Genomic DNA, 25,834 nt, shown 5'->3' with positions numbered 1-25,834 from the left:
CTTAACCAACTGAGCCACTCAGGCGCCCTTGGTAGCTATTTTTATCCCCATTTTACAGCAAAAGAAACTGAGGCTCTTAGAGATTAAATTAGTTATCCAGGCTTACACAGGTCGGGGAGGAACCAGAATGGGAAGATTTTATCCAGGAGGCAGCCAGGGATAGTGTTGGAGCCTGCAGCCTCAAGTCAGGCAGCCAAGGTTTAAACCTGCGTCTGTCAGCACGCAGCTTTGGGCAAGTCTCTTCTTGTCTTTATCTGTAAAGCAGGGATAAGAGTTATACCCTCTTCATAGGGTCAATTTATGTCAAGAGATTTAAAGGAGCCTGATGCAAGTCAGCCGTCTCTAAGTTAGCCATATCAAGGTCCATGTGGACTTCCCAGAGGGGTGGAGAAACAGAAGGTGGATTTTAGTTCTTGAGCCAAGACTGAGTTTCATTAGCATGGTGATGGCCCCTAAAAACACTGAAACAAATGATGGCATATAATGTTATTGCTACATAATAGAGACCATCGGGACAAAAATCCAGGAGCCAAAAGACATAAAGTGCATACAAAGGAGGGAATCCTGGCTTGGCTGGATGTTGGCCACGTGGGTGCCAAAATGTTTTTCTGTATGTTGGAGAGGAAAATTGTTGCAATTACTCAGAACCATTTTGGAGGGCTAAATTCCAGCTTCCCCAAGATGCTCCAAGGTAGAGGGCCATAGGTGTTTACTTTCCAGAGTCAGGAGTCAAAGAATTCTGCACTCTTGGTTTAAGTGATGCTTCTCATCACTTCTCTCTTATTTCAATTATTGCAGCAGCCTCTAAACTAGACTCCTCTGGTTTCTTCCCCAACAACAAATACTTCCTGAGCACCCACATTGTTCCAGGTGTCATTGCGAGGTGCTAGGGAACAATACCAACGAACCCACAGATATGATGCCCTCATGGAGCTTTGGGTCCACATCACTCCAGAGTGATATTTCTGTGAGTAGAAAGCACCTTACACATTGTAAAGGACTGATCCAGTGTTGCTACTGTAGGATGACCAGGGTAATGATGGCAAGTGTTAAAGCAGAGCTCTTGCCTTTCAATGTGGCTCTCCACTGCCTTCAGGATAAAAGGCATAAGCCAAGTCCAACCTGGATTCCAGCCTCACTTCCCAGCCCCTAACCCTTCCATCAGCCTAACACTCCAACCACACCAAAACACTAGCAGTCCCTTTATTTCCACAGCCCAAGGCCCTTGAATATTCCTCTGTCTGAAATACTCTTCACCTACTGTCTGCCTGGAAACTCCCACTTACTCCTTCAAGAGCCAATCCCAACCCCCCGTAACTCTGCCCCACAGGTAGGTTCATCCCTCCCTCATCTCCTTTTGCAGCATTCTCTATATGGTTGTTTCTCAGTAGGCGTTAAGATATAACAGAACAGCCTGAGAATCAGCTTCAAATCTTGGGCCAACCCTGCTCACCAGTCATTGGGATTCAGCATATCTGGGGCACATAATGGCTAAGAACCCAGGGCTCAGGTCAAACAAATTCAGGTTAAGCCCAAGCTTCGCTCTTTACAAGCCTCATGACCTTGGCCAGGTTACTTAACCTCCTTAAGGTTCTGTTAACTCCATAAATCAGGAATAGAAATAGGCAGGAATGATTCGTTGCGACAAAGTACGTAAAACACTTAACACAGTAGCTGACACCTAGGAAATGCTGAACAAATTGTAATGGTTACTGAAAGAATTTTGGTTTATTCTGCCCCAGGCAGCCTATTCATTTCTTCCCCACCCCACCCATGTCCGGGTTTGAGAATCAAATTGTATTATGATCCATTGTTTATGTGCCTGTGTCTCTTACTAATGTGAAACCCTGGAGGGCAGGAGACATGTTTTAGTTCTAGATGCCCCGCACATAGCACAGTTCTGGGAAGAGCATCACCATTGGCAAGCTGTGTAATCTTGGTCAAGTTCGTCTGCCTCTTGTGGCCTCAGAGATTTTCAATGTTGGGGAGAATAATGCTTACCTGAATAAGGCTGTTATGAGTACCAAATGAGATTATGGATGTGAAAGTGTTTTGTGTGTTGTGAGGTGAGTTGTCATTACCGTTATGCCATCCAGGGCGAGAAGGGGCTGTGATTTCACAGCCACGTGTCTGTGGCCCTCCATTTCCTCTTCTTTCTCATCCCATGGAACATCAGTGTGACCCTTTGTCCTCAAACATTCTTACTCACATTATACCAAACAGAAGATCCCACAATGACCTGCACAGTAGCTCCAGCCTTCCCAGGGAGAGAGAGACTACAGATGCCCTGGTATGAGGTAAGTTCCTGCGGCAAGCCAGACAGATGTGATCCCTGCCCCAGGAGAGTTGTATTGCTAGTTGAGGGAAAGCCGATGATAAACAAGTAAATCTATAAATAAAATCATTTCAGAGAGTAATAATTACTAAGAAAAATGAAGTAGAAAATGTTACAGAGTAATTGGGGGAGCGAACATTATATAGAGTGGCTAAAAGTCTTTTGAGGAGGTGACATTTGAGCCCAAATTCAAAAGACAAGAAGGATTCAGCCATGTGAAGATCAAGGTTAAAAGGGCTCCAAGCAGAGAAACAGGAAAAAAAAATGTTTAAAGCAACTTGGTACAAAATGGAGGTTACTGTAGGTGGAATTACTGAGTCAGGAGAGAGTTGGTGGTGATGAGGCAGGAAGGGTAGACAGGGAGGCCACCACGCGGCTTTACAGGCTGTGATTAAAAGAGAGACAGAGAGACAGAGAGAGAGATTGACAGAAATCAAATGAACAATCAAGGGAAAGGAAGTTACTTTGATCTCTGCTTCTCTGCATACAATTCCACATCTCTTGTGTGGGGGCGCCTGGGTGGCTCAGTCGGTGAAGTGTCTGCCTTCGGCTCAGGTCATGATCCCGGCGTCCTGGGATCGAGTTCCGCATCAGGCTCCCGGCTCAGTGGGGAGCCTGCTTCTCCCTCTGCCCGCTGCTCTCCCTGCTTGTGCGCTCTCTCTCTCTCTCTCTCTCTCTCTCTCTCGCTCGCTCTCTCTCTGACAAATAAATAAATAAAAGCTTTAAAAAGAAACATCTCTTGTGTGTCAGTCCTCGTGTTAGGAGATGGAGATACAAAGAAAAATAAAATATGGAACCCGTTTTTAGGAGCCTGGTAACTGAGAATATAGATGCGTAAGTAATTATAATACAATATGAGAAGTCTCCTAGAGGGATGTAAACGCTGAAGGAGCTTAAGGAGGGAGTGATTGAATGTGCCTTAGGGATCAGGAAGTTCTCATTGAGAATGAGGACACTTGCAAATAAAGTGTAAATAGTAAGGGGAAAGAATGTTCCAGCCAAAGGGAGCAGCAGATGCTAAGGCACCGGGGTGAACTTGCTCAGAATGAGGGCTATCTGTTCCGATGGGAACACACCTGGAAAGGAGACCCTGGATCTTGCTGGTGAAGGACCTTCAGTGCCACACCGAAGAGTTTGCATTTTATTATGGATGCACTGTATATATAGAAGGTTTGGAAAGCTCTCTCTAGGACTGGAATGAGATATTAGAGGCACTCACCAGAGGTACTGCAACAGAGCAAGTACAAGACCTGCATGTGGTTGTTGGTCACGGAAATGGGGGGGAGGGGTGGCGGGGGGAGTAGACTTCCAAGGCAGGCTGCCCTTTGTCCTCTAAGTAACAGGACCCTGTGTTCTCAAACTTCAGGGCAGAACTGACTCTATGGGGAACTCCCCCCATGTCTCTTCTTGGTTTCACTGCTGGCGCCCTCTCTCGTCCCCGTCGCCAGCCCCCGCCTCCTATCTCAGGAAGCTTGGGTCTCCCTGGGAGCGGGTCTGCCCTTGGGGGAGGCCTCTCGGCTTTGTGCCCTGCAGCTTGGCTGACACTCGGGGCGGACCGAAGAGGAGCTGGGCGCCCCCCGCGTGCACATGTGCTAGCCCAGGCAGGAGGAGTGCCTCAGCGGAGGAGTGCAGAAAGGGGGAAGGAGACGCGCGCCAGAATCTCGGTCCCGGGCGCCCTGGTCGGCCGCGGAGGAGCTGCAGCCTCCAACAGGTTCGTAGAACGCACGCTCGCTCTCTGTTGCTGAGCCGCCACCTCCTCGGCTGGAGCAGGTTCGCCGGAGAGACCCTAGCCATAGGCCCCGCGCCGCCGAGCGCCCTGAGGGTGGCTTCCTCCGGCCCTCCTTCCTTCTCCCGGTAGCTCTCAGCCGCCACCGGCTCTTCCGGGGAGAGGCGGAGGGCGCCACGGGCTCCTTCTCGCTTCAGCACCACCTCGGGGACAGCTCCCGCGCCCGGCGGGGTCCTCTCGCTGGGTCAGCACTGCACCGGCAGACGACGGCTATCCGCCGGCTCCTCTCCTCCTTGGGTCCGGGTTCAGTGCCACGGCCTCCGAGGACAGTCCCTCGTCCCCGCGGACTCCGCTCCCCGCGTCAACACCGCGGCGGCAGGCAGCTCTTGCCTGCTGCCTGCTTCCTGGCGAGCCGCGAACAAAGCCGATGGGCTGGGGCCTCCCGCGTTCCTCGCGGGTGGGTGGTTGCATCGATCGGGGATTTCGGCTTCCCCCAGAGCAGTGTCTGGGGCTAGCTGGGGAGGGGAGCCCAGTCACAATCGCGCGTCTCTGGCTTGGGTCTGCAGTTCGCCAAGGCCTGGCTGTGCAATGGCGGGTCCCAGCTGGAAGTCGGAAAGAGGGTGGAAGGGCGGACGGGCACAGAAGGGTCTGGAGTCCAGTGGGGAGGGCTGGGCCTAGGCTAGAAGGGAGGAGTGCTCTGCCCCCTCCTCCCTCCAGACCCCCACATCCACCCTAGCTCAGGACAACGGACTTCCTTCGGAGAGCCTAACACAGATGCCCGAGGCTGACAGCTGCAATCACTGACTCAGGCTGTCCCTGGAACATCCCTAGAAAGTGTGAGGCTGAGTTTCCGTGGGGGGAGGGGGCCGAGAAACTGCGGGGAAGTCTCAGGAACCGGCAGATACTTGCTTTCCCCTCCCTCCTGACCAGGGTTCCGCCCCCACCTCCGGAGCGTTGCCCGAGAGGAAGGAAGGGGGAAGGGAGGGACGCGGGCAGCAGGTTGTGAACGCCGGCTTGGCTCGGGGAAGCTGCAATTAGTACGAAAAGAGGTTGAAGGAGCATGAGAAGCTGGGAGGTTCCCAAACTGGGAAGCCAGCTCCGCGGCAGAAAACCAAATGTGTAAGAGGAAAACCTTTCTCTGGGAGCTGAAGCTGGGAGGGCCCTTGCCTCACGTGACCCTCTCAATTACTAATAGTCTCTCCTGGGGAGTCGGCATAGGGGGCAGAGGTGATTTGCCCGAGGTCACTCAGCAATTTAGTAGCAGAAATGGGCCTAAAGCTCGGGCTCCCCCAAATCCTGGGCCTGTTGTGTAGCATTCACGGAGAAGTGTTTTAAAACCCCAGATGCAGGGAGAAGAGCAGAGTTGTTTCCATTCTGAGTCCAGATCTCAGCTCTGTCACTTACTAGCACGTGACCTTGGGACAGTGATGAGAAGACAGGTTAATAGTACCCACTTGTGGTGAGGATTTAATAAAATACCTATATAATGAGCTTAGGGCAGTGTCTGGCACATAATAAGTACTCAGAATATGAGCTATCCTTTCTGCTATTATTCCCTCTGTAAACATGCACTAAAGATCTCTTATGTGCACTGGCTGTGCACTGGGGAGACAGAGAAGTGTCCTGGGGAGGGCACAGGCCAGCAGAGGAAGCAGAAAAGAAATCAGTTGCAATATGATGCGATAAGTGCTGTAATCAAGGTGAGTACACAGGGCGAAGAGATCTCAGAGGCAGGAGTGATGAGCCCAGCCATGGGGATAGAAGGGGAAAGGTACCGCAAACACATGGAACTGTGTGGAAAGACCAAAAGGAGTGAGATCAGAGCCACCAGGGTGATGTCACTGTGCTGGAGGGTCCTCGAGATGGGGACTGTGAAATGAGAGTAGAGAGAAAAGCTGGAGCCAGTCTCCAAAGGGTCTTCTGTGATGAAATATTTCAAACCTATTTTAAAAAAATAGAAAGAATAGTATAATAAACCCCACGTACCCATCATCAAGCTTCAACAGTTGGCCAGTTTTGTTTCATCTATACCCACACCCACTCTCATCACACTCACAAACACACACACACACACAGATTTATTTTGAAGCAAACCCAAGACATCATATCATCTAGTGCAGAAGGATTTTAACATCAACAACAACACCCTGCCATTCAAATGTTCTTCTACCTTGAAAGTCTCTAACTCAAACTATGACTTTCCTTCCACAATCTGTTCTGAACATTCCTGTCCTTAGCAGAAAGTTTTGAGACAGGTTCATCCTATGGTCATGAGCCATGTCTATTATTAGAGAAACTATTTCAGAACAAATGGAGGGTACATCAGCTTCAGCAGATTTCACCAAGCCAGAATTGTTTATCTCCACTACCTACACTGTGGCCAGAGGCCAGTAACTATTTGCAAGGCTGACCCAAAGACAAATTGAGCTCCATCAAGAAAAAGACAAAAGTAAGAGCTTCCCTTTCAAACTAATCTGAACGATAAGCTTATGAGGACAGAAGGCTCGAAGTCATGAAATCCTTGACTTGGAAATCATCAAACCCAACAGCCTTTTTACAGATAAGGAAGACAAGGGTCAGACATAGAGAGGGATTTACCCAAAGTTACACAGGGCTGAGACCAGAGCCAAGACCTTTGAACTCATAATCAAGAGTTCTTGTCAGTTCACCATTCTGCCTGAAAGATTAGGTCTTAGAGTTTCTCAGCCCATAAACCTGGGATGCCATTTCCTTCCCAAGCTCAAAGCGCTGGAAGGAGGAGGGGGAAGTGGGGCAAGAAATGTCCTTTCTGGTTCTCAAGAGGAAGAGGATGACTATATATAGCAGTTGGTCTTTGAGACACGTTGACACGTGTTCCTTCCGTATCCTCCTGAAGAAAGTCTATGACTGTGGTGCCTGTATTCTGCCTACCATGTGCATCTCCTGCCTCGTCCCCTGGTTCTCATTGACAAATATCTGTGGTCAGACACCCAGACCTCATTTCTGCACGTTTTTGCCCACCCCGTTTGTCTCAACCAGATGCATGTGAAGCTTCGCTTTTTCCATTTGCCCCAAACTGGGCTGCACATCCCTCTCAGCTACAGACCGCCATTCCTCTGATGTACGAGTAGTGTTTGGCCCAGGTCCTGGCAGGACTCAGAGCTCTTGTGCCTTTCTAGAGCATGAAGTCTCTCCTGTTACTGATGAAATGCAATGACCGTGACAGGTATGTGTACTCCCATCAGGCTCTAGGCACTTCACAAGTCAGCATTTTGCTTTTCAGGGGTGTCCCTGCCTGCAAAATGGGGAAGGCAGTATCTCATAAGTTTCCCTGAGTCTTAGGTGGACAAACTAAAGCACATGTAAGGAGTTCTAAGCATCCCTGGTGAAGAGAAGTCAGCAGAGAATGGTCAATAAAATTACCTCACTTCTGGGAGTATGACTACAGGTGAGACGTAGGAAGGTGATAAAGATAGTGAATTTCAACTTGTGAAATTATTCCAGCTTTTAGCCTCAGATGAGACCAATTCAAATATAATACATATATTACATTATTAGATTAGATTAGATTTTATTATGATGATATAGGTTTTCCCCACTATCTGAAAGTTCGCTTTATGTCACATCACTTTTACAGAAGACCTACATTAGTAGGTCACTTCACTAACCAAAAGAAATTTGAAGAGGATTTCACTTTTACAAAATGGTAATTGCTTCTTTGCTTTGCACCATTTTGGTTTACAAAAGGTTTCATAAGAACGCTCTACTTTAAGATAGAAGGGGAAAGCTGTATTATATTATACTGTCTGGGCCTAGCTGAATTGCAATAGGTAGGATCAATTCCAAAGGGACCTTGGTGAACATTTATTCTTCCTCCAACATTTACTCACTGAGTGGCTATCCGGCGTCAGGCATGGTTCCAGGTATGGAACAAGACACCTCAGATCCCTGCTCCCATGGGGCTTACAGACTTGCAGTAGACACAGTCATTAATAACAATTAAAAAGTAAATATGAAAACATTTAAGTAGACAGACAGACAGATAAGGAGGTTCTGTCTGAAATGGCGACATGAAACTCAGGCCCCAATAACAAGAAGTCAGTCAGGGGAGGATGTGGGGCTACACATTCCAGACAAAGGAAATAGCTCAGGAAGAGGCCCCAAATGTGAGCCTGGTCTCTTTGGGGGACAGGCAGAAGGCCAATGTGGCTGGAGCAGGGAGCGAGGGGAAAAGTGGCAGCAGAGGAGGACAGAGAGGGGGCAGGCACCAGTCCCTCGTGCAGAGCCTTCTAAGCCATGGTCAAGATTTGGGATTTTATTTTAAATGCCAAATGTAAATCACTGGATGATTTTAAGCAGGAGAGTGATATGAACTGATTTTGCTTTAAAAAGATGCCTCTGGTTACTGCATGGAGAATGGATAATATGAACCCGCTGGGCTGGGCACAGAGCAGGCAGAGAAGGTGACACACGGTTTCAGCCCTTGAGGTGTTCAGCATCCAGCAGAGGAGACAGGACACGAACCAGAATAGCAGAACCCTGTGGGAAGGGCTGCCGTGGGGAGGGATGTGCAAGGCATTAACACAGAGCTAAGAAGAACCCATTCAGCCTGGGAGGCATCAGGGAGGGCTTCATGGACGTGAGCAATGGCTGTTAGAGTGCACCTGGGAAAGGAGAGAGTAGAGCTGGTGCCAAGGACAGAGAAAGGTAATTCAGCAGCAGTGGACTGCACGAGCTGGGAGACAGGCCGCCCAGGTTCAGATCCCAGCCACACCATTTAATACTGTGTGGACGAACACAAGTTGCTTACTTTTCTGTGTCCCAGTGTCCTCATCTGGAAAATGGAGATGATGAAAATCACAATACTTATTTCAAAGGAGTTCTGTGAGGATCAAGCAAGTTAAATGTTGTGAAGCATTTAGACAGTGCCTGGAAAGTACCTAGAAAGTGATGTATGAGTGTTGGTTAAATAAAAACGGAGCAAATGGGAGTGGGGGAGCAGAAGCCTGTGCTGGAAAAGGTCAAGTAGAGCCCAGCTCTGAGGGACCTTGAAGGCCAGGCCAGAGATGCCCATCTTCTCTGTAAGCAACAGGGGGCTATCAAAGGCCTTTAAGCAGGGGGACCAGGGGAGGAGAGTAAGCTAAACCCCAATGGCCTCGAGAGGGAAAGGAACCTACCCACAGTCACGCAGCCAGTTACGGGCGGGACACTGTCATCCGTTTCCCCTCCTGGTCCAGTATTGTAGGAAGGTAAGGGCCGGATATATTTTGTTCTCCCATTGCATGCTCAGGGTGAGAAGGATGCCTAGGAAACTCTCAGTAAGTATTTGTGAAACACACTGCTAAATCCACAGCCAGATCACGCAGGGAGTGTCAGAAACTTTGAATCCTCAAGAAGGTCAGTGCATTTCCGACAGCGGAGAAACTGCTCTCCGGAAAATCGACCGAACTCCTAGAGATGTTGACTTGGGGGCCTCAAGCCCTCTAAACCCCAGCTCCTCTTGTGACAGAAGACGCTGCCACCCACGCTGCCTCAGACACCCACTCAAGCTAATGAGCATCGCTGCATAGGTTCAGAAGTTAATCTTGGTTAAGTGCCTGGAAGATGAAAAACGTTCCCCAGACATCCAGCGGAGTAATTGCCAATGCGGAGAAAATGTATCTCTACATTTGCAAGAGGCAGGCCTTTGTATTCCACAAGAAAACAGCCATTAGATTTCCTGTCTCTGACTCGTCAGGAAGCTGTGACAGCCTGGCGGGCAAGGAGGGTCTTGCAGTTCAAGCCGCAGATGGCAAGAGGCTCAGAGGAACTCGGATCCAGCCATCCCATTCCTGAACGGCCGCTCTGGGCAGGGCGTGGGGCCGGGCGCTTCTCTGAACTGGAGAGAGCCCCAGCCCACGTATTTCCTGGCCAGTGACTTGAGGGAGGTCCCATCTTTCTCTGAGCTTCACGTTCAGCCGCTAAACAACGGGGATAATACCACTGGCCCCCAAACTGGGTCATTTTCCTTTTGATCCTGACCAGGTGGGGTTCAGGCTGCAATCCCATTTCGCAAATGTGGAAACTCAGGCTCACTGATGCCTCAACACTCACTGAACAGCCACGATGGGCCAATCGCTGTTTGAGAGCTGGAAAGCCAATGAAGAGTAAGACAGACAAGATGAGGTCCATGCTCTCCCTGAGCTCACATTCTAGTGGGGAGACAGAAAACAAGCAAGTAAACAATAAAATAATTTCACCAAGTTATGTAAGTGCTAGGAAGGAAAAAAAAGAGGGGTGTGTCAAGGAGGCAGAGGCTGTTTGTGTAAGGCAGGTAGGGCTTGAAGAACCCGGCACTGAAGCTGACATCTGGACAGGGAGAAGCAGCTAGCCATGAGACAAGTGTCCGGGGAGAAAGTGCAAAGGTCCTGAGGTAGGAAGAAGCCTGACAAAGTTGCATGACAGGAGCCGAGGGAGGGAGGGAGGGAGGGAGGGAGGGATGGAGGGATGGAGGGAGGGAGGGAGCGGGGGGGGGGGGTGGTAAAGATAAGGTCAGATGGGTTAACAGGAGCCAGAGCAGGCAGGGCCTTGAAGACTGGCTGAAGCAGAGGGGGGGCAATCGAAATTGTAGTGAAGTCCCTTTTTTCCCTCTCCTCACTGGTAAGGGGCCTGCTGGGGCAAAGCCCACATCAGAGTGATCACCCAGACCCCCGTCAGGCCCACAGTTCCTGCTGCCTTCGCTAGAGCAGGGCAGCCAAAAGGCAAGCCAAGTGATGGATCCCCCTGCTGGGAAATAAATGTACTGGCCGGCCAGCGGCTGGGTGGGCACCGTGGCTCTTGGCAGGCGGCGTCAATGAGGCAGGAGGGGGCCAGAGAAGACATAGGGCTGGCCGGGACTGGGCTGAGGCGAGGGCCAGAGGCACCTGCCTCAGGTGCAAAATGTAAAGGGGTGCTAAAAAGCTCAGTCATCAAAATCAAGAACATTTTGTGCAATATTTTTTAAAGACAAAATTAGTGACCCCAAAATCCATGGTGAATGAAACATTAAAATTTTCAAATAAGGACAGGATTCCAAAAGAGCCAGGCTGGGGGTAGGACATACAGGGTGAGTCATACATATGCAGGATCCCATACTGATCCTAAGATGTCCACTCAACGGCAGGGACACTTCCTGGGCCAGTGCCCTGTTCCCACTGGAAGCCAGCACCCAAAACTGGTCTGCTCGTGACAAACTGAACGTAAGAAACAGGTCCTAGTAGGCATCTCAGAGACCACTCTCTGCCTTGGCTGTGGAGACAGGAGCCCAAGCAGGGACCACACAGCCAGGAGGTAAGGCTTGGCACATAACCCCTGGCACTGCATACTCCCAGGTGGACAGAAGCTCAAACTCACCCCTTGTATGCTGTGGGACCCTGAGTCAGGTACATTGCCTCTCAAGCCTCAGTTGCCCCCATCTGTGACCCCCAAGCTAAAAAGACTTAGTCCCCAGGATTCAAGAAGATAATACTTGAAATCCTTTAGCACCTGGCTACTCAAAATGTGGTCCCCTGGCCATCAACATCAGCATCTCCTAGGAATGCATTAGAAATGCAGAATCTCAACTGCATCTCAGACCCACTACATCAGAATCTGCATTTTAATGAGACCCCCCAAGGGATTGGCATGCAGGGAAAAGCCTGAGAAGCTGGTCAATTCTTGGCACTTTGAAGAGATGCTCAGTAAATGAGAGTGCTGCCCCTTTGCCCACCAAACTCTGAGTGAGGTCCTGACTTAGGGCAAGAGGAAAAACCCGAAATAGGGAGAAGAGATCTGAGGGGGCCACCCCATTACATTTTAAGCGGTCAAGTTTTAAAGCCAGGGAATCTGGCTGAGCTCCTTCTATACAAAATCATATCAGCCCTCCTTTGTTCATCTGGAAAATGGGAATAATAATAGCAAATCCCTTACATGGTTGTGGTGAAGACAAAATAACATGAGTACAACCTCGGCACAATGCTTGGCACATAGTAAGTGTTCAATAAATGCTTGCTGTTGTTGCTGCTGGTGGGAGGGCCGGGGCGCGTTCAATAAATGGTTACTGAGCACAGCCCATGTGATGAAATAGATCACGCTTGCATAGCTCTTTGCCACTTATAAAGCACTTTCATTTACACCATCTCAACTGACTGTTCTCATAACCCCCTGGGTAAGATAGCATGAAATTCATTTTAAGGAGGGAAAAAACCTAGGCTCAGAGAGGTAGAGTGATTTGGCCAAGCAAACCAGGATTTTTTTAAAGTAATTTATTTATTTGAGAGAGAGAGAAAATGTGAGTGGTGGGGGGAGGAGCAGAAGGAGAAAGAGGGAGAGGGAGAGAAGCAGACTATCCGTTGAGCGCAGAGCCCCATGCAGGGCTTCATCTCATGACCCTGAAATCATGACCTGAGCAAAAACCAAGAGACGGAGGCTTAACTGACTGAGCCACCCAGGCGCCCTGCAAACTAGGATTTAAACCCCTAGAGTCTGACACTAAAATCTGTGCCAGCAACAGAGCATCCAACCAATAACCATAGGAAAAGGTCAAAACCGGAATAAGATAATATTAGACTCTAGAGATGGCGTTGTTCAACCTCCTTATTTTACGACAGGGAAAACTGAGGCCCAGGGAGGGGAAGAGACTTGTTCAAGGTCACTCAGACAGAGCGTCAGCCCTGGGGTCAGAACCCAGCTCACAAGGCTGCGAGTCCAGACTCCTGTCCTGAGTCCAGACCCACATCCTGCATCTGATTGGCCAGCCTCCACCTGATGAACCCAGGGCTGTGGGCTGTGGGTGGCCCAGGCTGGTTCCCTGAGCAGGTCTAGTGGACAGGAGGCATTCTAGCTAGGCATTCAAATGCACTTCCTTTCCAGCGCAATCAGGAAGAGCATGCAGAAGCTGGCGTTGCCAAGGTGAGGGCTGTGAGGTTGCTAGGACACAGTTTGGGAGCAGCCAGGTGGCAGAGGAGGGCTTCACTGGGGCTGGGGCTGGAGCAGAGACTAGGATCTGCCGCAGAGGTCTTCTTGGCTGGGGGAGGACCTCCAACTCCACACAGTGGCTCAGCCAATGGGAGAGAGTTGACTCTCATAGACCCTCCATCTCTATGCACCACCCAAGCTAGGAGGCAGAGTCCGATTCTCCCTCCACCCCAGATCTCATCAAGCACAAGTCCTCCTATCTAGCCTCCCATCCCCCCCACTCCTGCCCCTGCCCCTGGAAGGAGCCCTCTAGAGCATGAAGCTATGCCTTGCAGTGGCTCTCCATCGTCCTCCAGCCTCTGTAAAGCTCCTTATAAGGGGCCCTGACAACCTCCCAGCTTCATCTTTCTCCCCAAGGATCTGGCCAAACCACATTCCTCCAAGTGGAACCATGCTCCCCCCACACCTTTGCAGATGCTGCTCCCTCTGCCTGGAAAGCCCTTCCTGCTCCCCCGTCCTCTAAGCCTCAGCTCAAGACTCACCTTCTCAGGGAAGCCCTCCCTGATGCCTCCCAGCAGTGAGGCATCTACGACAAATGCACCTCTGGGGATGTCACACTGGATTTTAACTATCCTCTTTCCTATTTGGGTCCCCATTAGACTGTGGGCTTTTTACATCTCACTCCTAGAGTGAGACCCAGGTTCCAACTGTGCAAGATCAAGCCTCCTCTGAGCCTCTGTGCCCTCCTCTGTGTGATGGGGATGGTGACCTTGGCCTTGCCAGGTGGATGGGGGTGGTAGAGAAGGTGGATGTGAAGGGCCTGGCACATCACAGATACACTGAAAACACGGAGCATGCCCGCCCTGTTGTTTGCCCTGCTGTTGCCCTGTTGTTTGTGTGAATACCACTAGCATCCAGCGCAGCGTGCTCGCTCATACATGTGTGTTCCGTGTCCTCCTCCCCTGCACGGGGAGAACAGTAACTGCCGTGTGAATGGGCTCTGAGAACAGCGAAGCCCCGTCAAGTGGACGTCGTAATAGTTCTGAGAGTTAGCACTCTTGATTCCCACCAGCCCCTAGACCTGAGTCATCCTGACACACTCTGCCCACCCAGTGAACAAATGGCTTCATTCACTGAACAAAAGTTTAAGATCTACTCTGTGCCAGGCAGCGTGCTAGCGGTCGGGGACTCGGCAGGTAGACGTTAAATACATAATTGCACCACCTTTCTTTCCTGGCCTTCTTAAAGGTCAGCCTCCCCACTCGGGGCACAGATGGCCCTGCCTGAGGCCAGGGAGGACACCTCTGGCTCCAAGGTGCTCCCCGGGGCAGTCAGCAGGCTCACAAACATTCCCTCCCCACTTCCCCACCTGGCCATTCGGGGAACAGTAACATCTGCCCTCTTTCCAATCCAGTTGCTAGTTTTAAATTAACATACTGTCAGCTCCCCGAGAGCCAGAGCTTGCCCTTTTCCCTGCAGTGTCCCCAGGATTTAGAACACGGCCTGACACAGTCATTCAGCCACTATTTACTCGTTCATTCACTCACCCAACAGATGTTTATTGAGTCCTGCTAAGTGCCGGGCTCTGGGGAATGGGCCCTGCCGAGCTCAGCTCTGAGTCTAGTGGCGGGACTGGGGCGGGAGGAGATTGCAGGGGGAGGTAAGAGTGCCTTGGAGCAGTAGAAACTGCGGGGTTAGGTGCTGTGTTCCCAGGGTGGTCCCAGAACACCACCGTCCCGGGAAGGGGCTTGAGTCGGCTGATCGATTGGAATCCTTGCTTCCCCCAAACCGTGTCTATCATCCAGAGCACCTCCTCGGTCCCCAGCTCTGGAAAGGACCAGGATGTCCCCTTTCTTGAGTCACAGCAGGACTGTGGTTACCGGATGAAGGGAAACAGTGGTGGAGGCGGCACCAGGTTGGACGCAGGTGGCTGCGGTTGCTGGGGCTTTGGGGTCCAGCCAGGAGAGGCCCTGACTGCAGGGGTGGGGGCGGGGAGGCAGAGCGGGGACTGTGGGTTCTCATCTGGTCCATACTCGCCCCTGTGGGAAGCAGAGCAGATGACCTCCCCTCTCTGCAACCTGTGCTCTCCTTGGTAAAATGGGAGAACATCAACCTCACTAGCCCTAACTTTGTGAAGGCAAACCCAGCAAACCTGCGGATCATTGTTCAGTCAACACATGTTCACTGGGCGCCCACCTTCGGTCAGGACCCATGCAAAGCTCCGGAGACAGAGTCATGGAACGTGCCCTTGCCTTTTCAGGAGTGCCTGGTGCCTCCTAGAAGAAAGCAGGGGAAGGTAACTACAATTTGAGGGGCTATAAGTTAATAGACATCCTCACAGATACTCTTAGTCAACACAGACGACAATGATTACAACAAGCGCTTATATGGCACTTAATGTATGAGATCGGGGCTGTTAGCAGCCCCATTTTACACACAAGGAAACTGAGGCTTGGGGAGTTGTCATGGATTTTCCCAAAGCCAGAATTCAAATCCAGACATGACTGACAGTAAGCCCCACCCATTGACATGGGTCAGAAATCACATTTAAGTCAGGAAGCAGTGTGGTCAGCTGTACCATAAAAGCATTGCCTGAGCCAGTGGCCAAGAAGGGCAACTGGTATCAGGGGAGTAGGTGAGGTGGGGACAGGGGTTGGGTCTGATGCCAGGTAGGGTCCCATCCTGCCCAGTCCCTTGCTGGAACCCCAGGGATCTGTTGTGGCCTCAGGAAAAGCAAGGAAATGTCCTCCTTGGAGTCTGGGGTTCAGTGCCCTTTCAGGGCACCCCAATGAACTGCCCCAGAAGTTCTCCCCCCTCACCCCTGAACACCCTCTCTCCTCCTCCAGGAAGCTGTACATCTCTGGCATGCAACCTGCTCTGCTCGTTGACTGAAGGTCCCTACATCTCAGCTCAGCCAAGAAGCAAAGGTAAGGGTACTGCCCAGGGTCATTCCCATGGGTGGTGTTCAGGGCCCCCACTCCCGGGGCCCTGGTGAAGGGGGTCAGGATGACATTTCCCCTCCGTGATCCCCAAGAACACTCCTAAGTGGAAAGGAGATGATGGATCAACTGGGTAATGTGGTGGAATGGTGCTAGCCATTTACAACAGAGAAGCACTTTCTTGTGCATTAAACCTTAGGGGGTATTATCCCCAGTTTACAGATAAGGAAGCTGAAGCACAGAGATGGGAAAGCACTTATAGCTGGCAGGTGGCTACGCCTGAATTCCAACCTACATTTTCTTGTCTGTATCCCCATGTGGCCTGTGCATATTGTCTGTGCTTGGTACATACTTGATGAATGAATGAGTGAATTAATGAACTGTTCAAGATCAATGGCAGGGCAGAGCAGGGCTGGAACCTGGCTCTCCCCCCAGTTGCTATATTCTTTCTACTAACTGTGGCTTCCTGCACTGATGAGCTCAACAGTACCCCCTCCCTGTACCTCGACCCCAGGATCTCAAGCATCTCATGTGCGGTATCCGTTACCCCTCCTGCTGCAGACAGAAGGATGAAGGTGGAAGGGTTGGCCTCAGCCCCTCTGTCAGGTGGCCCCCAAGCTTGGATCACACCCAGCATCCCTTCATCCACATCGCCTCTTCCCCACCACCCACTACCAGTAATCCAATGTGCATAGTTGTAAACTTGTTTCTTTAAATAAACAGTCTTGAGTTTCATACCAAATAGTCTTTTAAGAGGAGGAACGTCTCCAGGCCACCTCGTATTTAGCATACAGTGAGCCACATATTTGCACAGAGAGAGTGTGTGTGGATATAGAGATCGCTTGATCGCTATAGATATCATTGCTCATCCAGATGGGAGCTATTTATGATGCTGAGTCACCCGCAATGAATGCCACTGAGGGATTCCAGGCTGGGCTCTGAGCCCCAGCATCACAGACCTCATGGCTCTCTGCCTCATCCTCACTGTTCACAAATGAGAGAGACAGAGGCAGAGTGGTCCCCCATCTCAGTGCAGGCACAGAAGGAGACATTTTGGCTACGGGAAATAGAGACTTTCTCATAATCAGGTTCTATTTCAGATCCTTGTCCTCCATCCAGAACACCACACCCTTACAGAGCATCTAGTCCAATTCTTTCCTTGTACAGGAGAGGAAAGTGGGACCCAGAGAGGGAAGGACCTTGCCCAGTGTCCCACAGCTAGTCAGTAACAGACTGGTCCTAGAGCTCAGATCTTCAGATTGCTGCAAGGGGCGCTTTCCTCTCTCCTGGCCACCATCTTCTGTTTTATGTCCAATGTCTTGGCATTTCAGCCCCTCCAGAGCTGTCTGTCTGTCCTCTGAACACTTGGAGATGTCACTGAGCACTTCTTTCTCTGGGCTTCTCCAGGAGGGGAGCTAAGTTTGGTTTTGGGGTATATCCCCCCTACTTACTGCAGGAAATGCATACACTGGGCACTCAATGCATGTGCCTTGGGTGTTATATAAGACCAAACTCAGCACCAATTCCTGGGGAACCCTAGTTCTTCATTTGAAAAAGCACCTATTTATCCTCACCCTCTCTTTCTTTTCTCTAAGCCAGTTCTCTATCCATGCAAAAATAGACTCCCTCCCACTCACCACCCACCTCTGCCCAATTCTATAATGAATCAATTTTATTAATAGGCTTTGGGATGGCAATTTGACGAAGGCTTTTTGTGAAAGTCACCCTTTATCTCCCTATATAGTTCGCTTCTCAAAGAAGTCTAATAAACTGGTCAGGTGAGATTTTGCTTTACATAAAATATTCATTAATCCACTCTTTCCCTCCATATGGAATGTGTTTGTTTAAACATCCTTTGTTATGGATTCTATCCAATTGTTCTGAGAGACAGTGGGATGAGATGGAAAGAACATGGGCTTTGGAATTAGGGCTGGGTTAAATTTTAACTGGCCATGTACTGGTTCTGTATCCACACTGCTGGTGTGAGAATTAAATGAGATAATGTCTGTAAAGTGTCTAGCACATAGTAAGTGCTCAGTGCAAGTTTGTGAATAAATGAATGACTCGGGACCCATATGAACCACATCCTAAAGGGTAAGGGACCAACTGACTCTGCAATCTGAAGTCTTGAAGTCATACAATCTCAGGAGGGTAGTTTGCGAAGTCTGGGGGAGCAGAACCCAGGAATTATGCTGCTGGTTGGGATGTCTCCAGGCCAGAAAAGAGCCACCTCTTTCTCTTGGAGAAGAGAAAACTCCTTGAGAGTAAACATTGTGTCTTATTAACTGTTGGATTCTACCTCTCCCAAAACTAGAGCCTAGCTCAGGGTAGGCAAAAAGATACACAGTAAGTATGGATTGAGTTGAAATGAGTTGAGTTGAGTTAAGCTGAGTAGAGCTGAACTGAGTTGACCTGGCTTGAATTGACTTGTTTTGAGTTTGCTAATAGACCCAATTCTAGCACCTACCAAGGGATAAGCTTCTTAGAACTCAAGCTTAGCTTAGACCAGGTCCCATAGCATGGGGGAAACACCGAGGGTGATGCTCTGGGGACATTCAGCACCTTCCAAAGATGGAGGTACCTTGGAGAGAACCAGGGCCGTAGCCAGGGCTGAGGAAAAAGGGTAGAAATCTTGGCTTGGTCAGGGGGCACCACAGGCTGAATGTCTTTAAAACTTATTGGAACAGTGACAGGATCTTCCCATAATTTTAGAGTGACAGATTTCTTCTCTTCATGGCAGAGAGGGCCCTTTAAGGGTACCCACTTCAGTGGGAGATCTCTAGGTTGGCCAGGAGGGGAGAAGGCAGGCTGAGGCCAGGAGCCAGTCAAAGCTCCATACTGCAGATGCTGGCATGATTGTAAATTGGTCTTCCTGTTGGAGTGAGGCTTTGGGGGTCTGAGTAAGGTATGATTCTAAGTCCAGACTTAAATCAGGCATTGGTTGCTAAAGGGAACAGTGACCGAGGAACCATAGTGGGGAATCAGACAAGACATCTGGCACCACTGGGGTCCCTTCACTGGCTCCATCTCAGGCACTTCTCCAAACTGAATGCAAGCAGCCACCTAAAGGAGGCAGGAACTGAGACAACAATGAGACTCAGGTGAACAGGGGCTGCTCCAACCCTTTCTGTATTTGGCTGTGTCTATCTGTCTCCCACATGGGCTTGGGAACCCATCAGAGACACTACATCTATTCCTCTTGTGGCATCTAAAAATCTGGGTACAGGTTAGACATCCATGGTTGATGACTGAATAATTAGGTCAGAGGAAGGCTTACAATGCCAGTGGAAAATTTCAAGATTTCAAAATGGCAAAGGTCCAAGGTAGAGATGCCCAGCCAGGAAAGATAACATAGACCCAGAAGTTGCTCCTCAGGAGTGTGGCTCATGGGGAAAATGGGACTAAATGAAGTCGAGAGATAGGGTGGTGCCGCATGGGTTCAAAATAACATCCCTCAGAGTCCCGGGCTTCTGAGACAGGTTCTCAGGGGCCATTGTAGGATGGGTTAGGGCAAGAGAAGTTTCAAAAAAAGAATCTCTGCACCCAACCATCCCATTTAAATAATTTTTAAAAGCTCCAACTTTATCTGCTTTATATGTTGGATTTCCAAACACATTTTCATTTTTAACAGATTCTTTGGATTTAAAAAAAAAATCCATTTGGAAAGCACTAGTGTTGAAAGAGCCTTGGCATTTGGAGTTAGACTGTCTGGATTCAAATCTCAGCCCCAAGCCTTTCTGCCTGTGGGACTTCAGGAAGGGAATCCTTTGAGCCTCCACCTTCTTACCTATAAACCACCCTTCCAGAAACATGTGAGAATTAACTAAGGAGTTACAGTATTTCCCAAGGGCTGGTACATGGGTGATTGATGGTGTGTGATGATTTTAGGTGGTAGATGGATGAACATTTATTACTTTAATAGCTCACAAATGATGCATGTTAGAAAAATAAAACTGGCACACCAAACTCTCTGATTTATGGGGAAAATATAGCATTTCCTTTTAAAATGAAATTCTGAGCTTTTTAAAAGACAAATCAATTTAAAGAAAACTACAAGGTAAATGAATTGCACTGATATGGCAGAAATCATGAAGGTGGTAGATGAATGACTAAAATGTGGGGAAAACTGAGATAATCTGAGTAAAATACCTAGCAGTGTCTGTCACTTAGGAAGGGCTCTAAAGACTTCATTCTTGTATTCTTCTCTCAATTCCCTGAGATGGCTGGACCTAGAACCAAGCTTATCCACTGGGGCAAGGTAGACACCCAGGCCTGGTCAGCCTGGAATACAGTGAGGTCGGTACGAGTGGGGAGCCGTGGTCAAGGGCAGGTGGGCAGCTGGGGTCAAGTAGGGAAAGGCACCTAGCCACAGGATCTTGAAACAGGTAGAGGCTACGGAAGCAATGCTTTCCACAGAGTGGGCACCAACCATCATTGGTCCATGAGGCCATTTTAAGAATTATCCAGGCACAAGTTAAATAGCACTGGGAGAGAGTTACCTCCTTTTCGGTTGATTACATCAAGGAGGAATTTGCAATTGGAGGTCAGCATCTACTTAACGCTTCTGTAACACTTACTGATCTTCCTTTTGGACCAAGAGGCCCAGCTTTCCAGCAACAGTATCTAGCTGAAATTAAATAGCAGTGTTGTATTTTCCGCATCCTTATTTTTACCATTACCTGCCATTTATAGAATATGATGCAGGTTTCGTGTTTATGAGAATGATCTCATGTTCCCTTTAGAAATATATGTATTAAAGGTTAAAAAATGAGCGGGTTATTTTTGCTTGGTATAAAGTACTGGGTAATAGTACGGGAGGATATATGCATGGAAACAAGATAAAGGTGGTCTTGACTGAGAGAAAAGCCAGTCTGGCAGAAGCACCAAAAGGACTCGCACAGCTCCAGAGCCCGTGCTGGGCCCACAGGCAAGATGGCTCCAGACTCATCCACAGGCTTAAGTCAAGCGTTGTCCTGGGGAGGCCAAGGAGGCCCCACCCTAATGAGCCAGATTGCTTGGACAGGTGACCCTGAGCCTCCAGGCTAAGCGGGGAGTCCAGGGATCACGACTGGCCCAGCAGCAGTCAGGATGGTCAGGGCTACCCCCAGAGGGTGTGTCTGGAAGAAATTCCAGCCCTCTGGTTTCTGGCGAGGCTGGGACTGCAAGAGATGACCCAATGGCTCCAGAAGGGAGTAGGGGGGGGGAAGGAGCTGAGGGTAAGGAAAAGGCAAAGCCTGCCTCTGCAGCCTGTGTAAGCTTGGCTTGGCATTCAGAGAAATCCAGTGTGAACCCCAACAGTTCACACCTGCCTTTGAGAGAGGCTGTGTATGGGTGTAGGTAGCAAACAACAGAAACCAAATCTGCCCCAATCAAACAGAAGCAGGGGTTATTGAGAGGTTATCAGCACCTAGAAGCCAAAGGAAAGCAACAATCAGGCCCAGGAAAGGGCAGGAACCAGAGCAGACCAGGGGCCTGGGAGCAGGAACGGAGGCCAGTTTTTCCGAGATCCCCCTGTGGGATGTATCAGCCCCAACGTCTGTTCCTCCTTGCCTCACTCTGCTCGGGACCCCCAGCCCCAGGAAGGGCACCAGCTGGCCTGGCTTGGGGCCTGTGCCCTCCTCTTGGCCAGCAGAGAGCAGGAAGCTTGAGCAGACTCCCTCCAACATTTGAGCACTGAGGAAGGGGTGATCCTCAAAAAGAAAATCAAGGGACTGTTGCTCAAAGGAGGAGAAATGGATTCTGGGCAGCCAAAAGCAGCAAATGTCTACCATGAGGAGCCAAGGGAGGATCAGGCAACGTGGGCCCCTGGGCCTGGCTCTTCGGAGCCATCACTGTCCTCATCTGGGGCCAGTAGTCAGTCATAGTCAAGACAGGAGCCCCTCAGACTTCCAGCGAGGGGCTCCTGGATCCTCTAATGAGCTGAGGGAGGGAGAAAGCTGGATAAGGCTCTTCCTTGGCCCCAGAGCTGAAAAGGCTCTCTGGGTTGAGGAAGTCTCATTAGGATTACTAACTCAAGGGCTGCAGCCCCAGCAGTCTGCAGGGCTGGCAGGAAGCAAGCACATGAAAGGAACTACGGTGATCTGGAACATGCATGCCTGTCGAAGGGGGCAGCTCTGCTAGCTCCAGACAATTGTTGCTACACAGACTCATGGCCTCAGTGTTGATCGATACCCTGATTTTTTTAAGTAAATCCTCACATCCAGATTTTTTGTGAGACTCCTCCATTTTAAGTATTGTTAACTACCAGAAAAACAGTTTAAATATTGTGCTGAGCAAACAATACAAACCACCAGTTTGTGACCACTGAACTAATTTCTCTTCATCCACTACAACCCAGCTAAGAAGTCACTTCCTCCGGGAAGCCTTCTGTGACTTGCCCCTCCGTCGGCCTTGCCACCCTTTCTTTGGATTCCCACAGACCCTCTATTTCCTCCCATCACAGCACTGACATGCTGCATTATAAAAACTCAGCTGTTCCCATCTGCTGCTCTTTAACGGTGCTTCCTAGAGGGTGAGGGTGACCACCACACCTTCCACTGATGCCCTGCCGAGTGCCTGACACATTTGAGCCACTGCGGCATCGATGGAAGGGGAGCTGAAGGGACTGCCGTGGTCAAGATGGACACGAATTAATCCAGGAAACTCTGTGACTTAATACAGCAAGGACGTGTGTCTCCCTCACATGACGTCCGCTGTGGAGCCAAGCAGTTCTCCAGGTAGCTTCCTTCTAAGCGGTGACTCGGAGACCCAGGCTGGCTGCACTGTTAGGTGGCAGGGGAGGAGAGTGAGCGGAGACCCCCACCCACGCCAATACCTCAGCCTGCAAGGGGCATTTGTCGGCTCCCTTCAGGGCACCTTGGCCAGAACTGGTCCCGTGAGCTGTGTCATTACAAGGGGCTGGGAACATGGGTGGAGCCCATGGGTTGACTGAGTCCATGTCTCCGCAGCACAGACCCTGGGCTGCAGCTGGCCGTGCGCAGGAGCCCCGGGTCCAACAGGTAGGCTCAGCTGCTGGCGGGCAGAGGCACCCAGGGCCCGTCGCGCACGGGAAGCCACAGGGCTCTTCACCCTCTTCACCGTCAGCGCGTGGAAGCGCCTTTTAATTTGTCCGTTTAACACAAGACATCTGGAAAAATGGGAAGAGAGGGAGGAGAGAATTTCATTCACTTTGAGCTTTCCACCTCTCCTTATTTTTCCAATCAGTAAACATTAGGAAATGAAAATCAAGTTGATGGAAAATGGAGGTCAAAGGCCAATGAGCAAACCATTTAGAGTGAAATCGCCACCTGGCCCCTTAGCATCTCATGTGAGGTCCGTGATGACCTGGGAGTGCCTGCAGCTGTTCACAGGGCCTCTCTCCTCTGTGATCAAATGCCAGTGCACTCAGGGATCCTGACCCCTGCCATCAGCCTTGCCCAGAGCCTCGGCCAATGGCCGGGGGGATGGAGGGACTCCGGGGCATTTGCCAGGCCTTCATCACGCGGGGCGCGATACAATAGCAGATGTTGCCTTGGAATGGAATCACAGACTCTTAGAGATGCTCTAGAAACAGGGCCAGCTTGGGAGCCAGGAAGACCTGGATTCAAATTTCAACTCTTCCCTGCTAACTCAAATTCCTAGCAAGACCCTGCACTTCTCTGAGCCCCAGTTTCATCATCTTTAAAAAAGGCACAGTGATAACACCTTCCTCCCAGACTAACTGTACAGGGTCTAAGAGATTACGTATGTAAAGGTCCTGCTGCACAGAACCTCAGTTGATGCCCTTTCCCTTCCTTTTCCCCATTGGGCTGGAGGGACTAAGTCTAACCTCCCACCAAGAGCACCCCCAACTTCAGTCAGCCAGTTTCCATTTGCATGCTTCTGGTGACAAGAAGCTCACCACCGCATGCTCACCCCCCAAGTGTCCCACTCCACTTCCAGACCACTCCCATGGTGCTTGCGGTGAGAGGATCTGATGTCCCTAGGGTTTGAGGGAAAGCTGCCTGGCCCAATTCTTCCCTTTGGCTGACCAATCACTGCCTTGGCCCCCAGGAGTTGTCTGGGGAACTGTGTGTGGTAAGAATGAAGGAGGTGAGGCATTCAGGGTAGGGGAATATGTATCCATTTCTGGTTCCCAGAGAGAAGACAGAGAAATCCATCACAAGAGAGACAGGATCACAACTGGAGACATTTATCCTGGAGAATAGAAACCTCTGAGAGACTGTCACAAGACAATGATGGAGGTCCAGCCTGATTAAATGAGGGGAGCACCAGAGGGGCACATAAGATCCCTTCTGTTCCTTCATTCATTCTGCAAGCATTCAGTTTGTCTACATACCAGGCCCCATGCTGAGCACTGGGGACAGAGGGACTAATGAGCCATAGGCCCTCATCTTGCTGGAGTGGTCAGGCATGTAATAATAATAATATGAAAACCATATGGGGATTGCTGAGATAAAAGGAAGTGTGGGATGAGGACCATGGGAGATCAGAGGAGGGGTACCTGGCCCACCCGGGGATGGGGTGTTCAGGAAAGGATGAGGAGGCAGACAAAATGGGGAGAAAGGGAGGCCTGGCCAAGGGGCAACATGGGCAAAGGCCCAGAGGTGAGAAATAGCCTGGCATGTGGAAAGACCTACTCACTGTCCCATTACTTAAGGTAGGAAGTGATGACAAGAGGGCCGGAGCAGGCAGCAGAGGGCCTTGATGACACCGTGGAGCTGAGACCCGGTCCGAGGCTAGGAGGGAGCCATGGCAGGGTGGAGGTTTTGCAGGAAACTGTTCATAGTCTACATTCATAAAAGTGCTCATATCATACATCTACAGCTCAATGAATTTTCACAAAGTGAACATGCCCATGTCACGAGCCCCAGAGCTAGAAACAAACTTAGCAGCTTCCCTGAAAGCCCCTTGTGCTCCTTTTTCATTACCGCCCCCTAGGAAAGGACCCACCATTCTGACTTCTAACCTCATTGATTAGTTGGCTTATTTTTGACTGTCACATAAATGAAATCATGCATTCTTTAGTATTTGACTTCCTTCACTCATTATGTTTGCGATTCTTTCATAATGTTGCATTATGTTGGGGCACTCTCATGTTATTCGTTCTCATTGCTAAATTATATTCCCAATATAATTATATTGGGAATTACATATAGTATATTATAATGTTAATACACAATATATTTGACTATACCAAAATGTATTCATCCATTCTAGTGGTGATGGACATTTGAATTGTGTCCAGCTTTGGACTCATGAAAAATGCTATTATTAAGATTCTTGTACGTGCCACTGGATGAACATAAATACAGATTTCTGGTGGGTTTATGCAAAGGAGTAGAAACAGTGCCTTATAGGGGATGTGGGTTCATCTTTAGGAGATACTGTCAAATGTTTTGTTTCCAAAATGGGAGTCCTGATTTACACTCTCTCTGGTACTGTATGAAAGTTCTAGTATTTCCACGGCCTCACCAATATTTGACATTTTCTGTCCTTTCCATTTTAGCCATTCTGGTGACTACATAGTGGTTACAGTTATAATTTGCATCTCCCTGATGACTAGTGAAGTTGACCACATTTTCAAATGCTTACTGGCCATTTGGACATCCTCTTTCCTGAAGTGCTTGTTCATGTCCCTGGAATTTGAGGAACAAGGTCTACATTTCATTTTAGAAAGTCATCTCAGGCAGCCAAGTAGGGTGACTGGGAGTATAGAAGCAGATTCTCCGGAACCTCTGGCTAACACCCATGGCATCTCACTTAGGCACAGAGCTTCAGCTACTCCCTCTTTAAATTCTTACAGCCTCCTTGAGAGGTCAGAATTGTTATCAACATCTCAAAGATGAGTGAGGGAAATGACTTGCCCAAGGTCTCATAGTTGGAGCTAAGTGTAGAGCTCCAGCATGGAACTAGGTTCATTTCCTCATCAATCTCGGGCAGGAGCAGGAAGCCTGGGAAGGA

Source organism: Mirounga angustirostris, unplaced genomic scaffold (assembly GCF_029215605.1).
Source record: "Mirounga angustirostris isolate CCGP_5_RB_7025 unplaced genomic scaffold, mMirAng1.0.hap1 SCAF_7, whole genome shotgun sequence".
Taxonomy (NCBI): Eukaryota; Metazoa; Chordata; class Mammalia; order Carnivora; family Phocidae; genus Mirounga; species Mirounga angustirostris.
Note: the sequence above shows the minus strand (reverse complement) of the source record.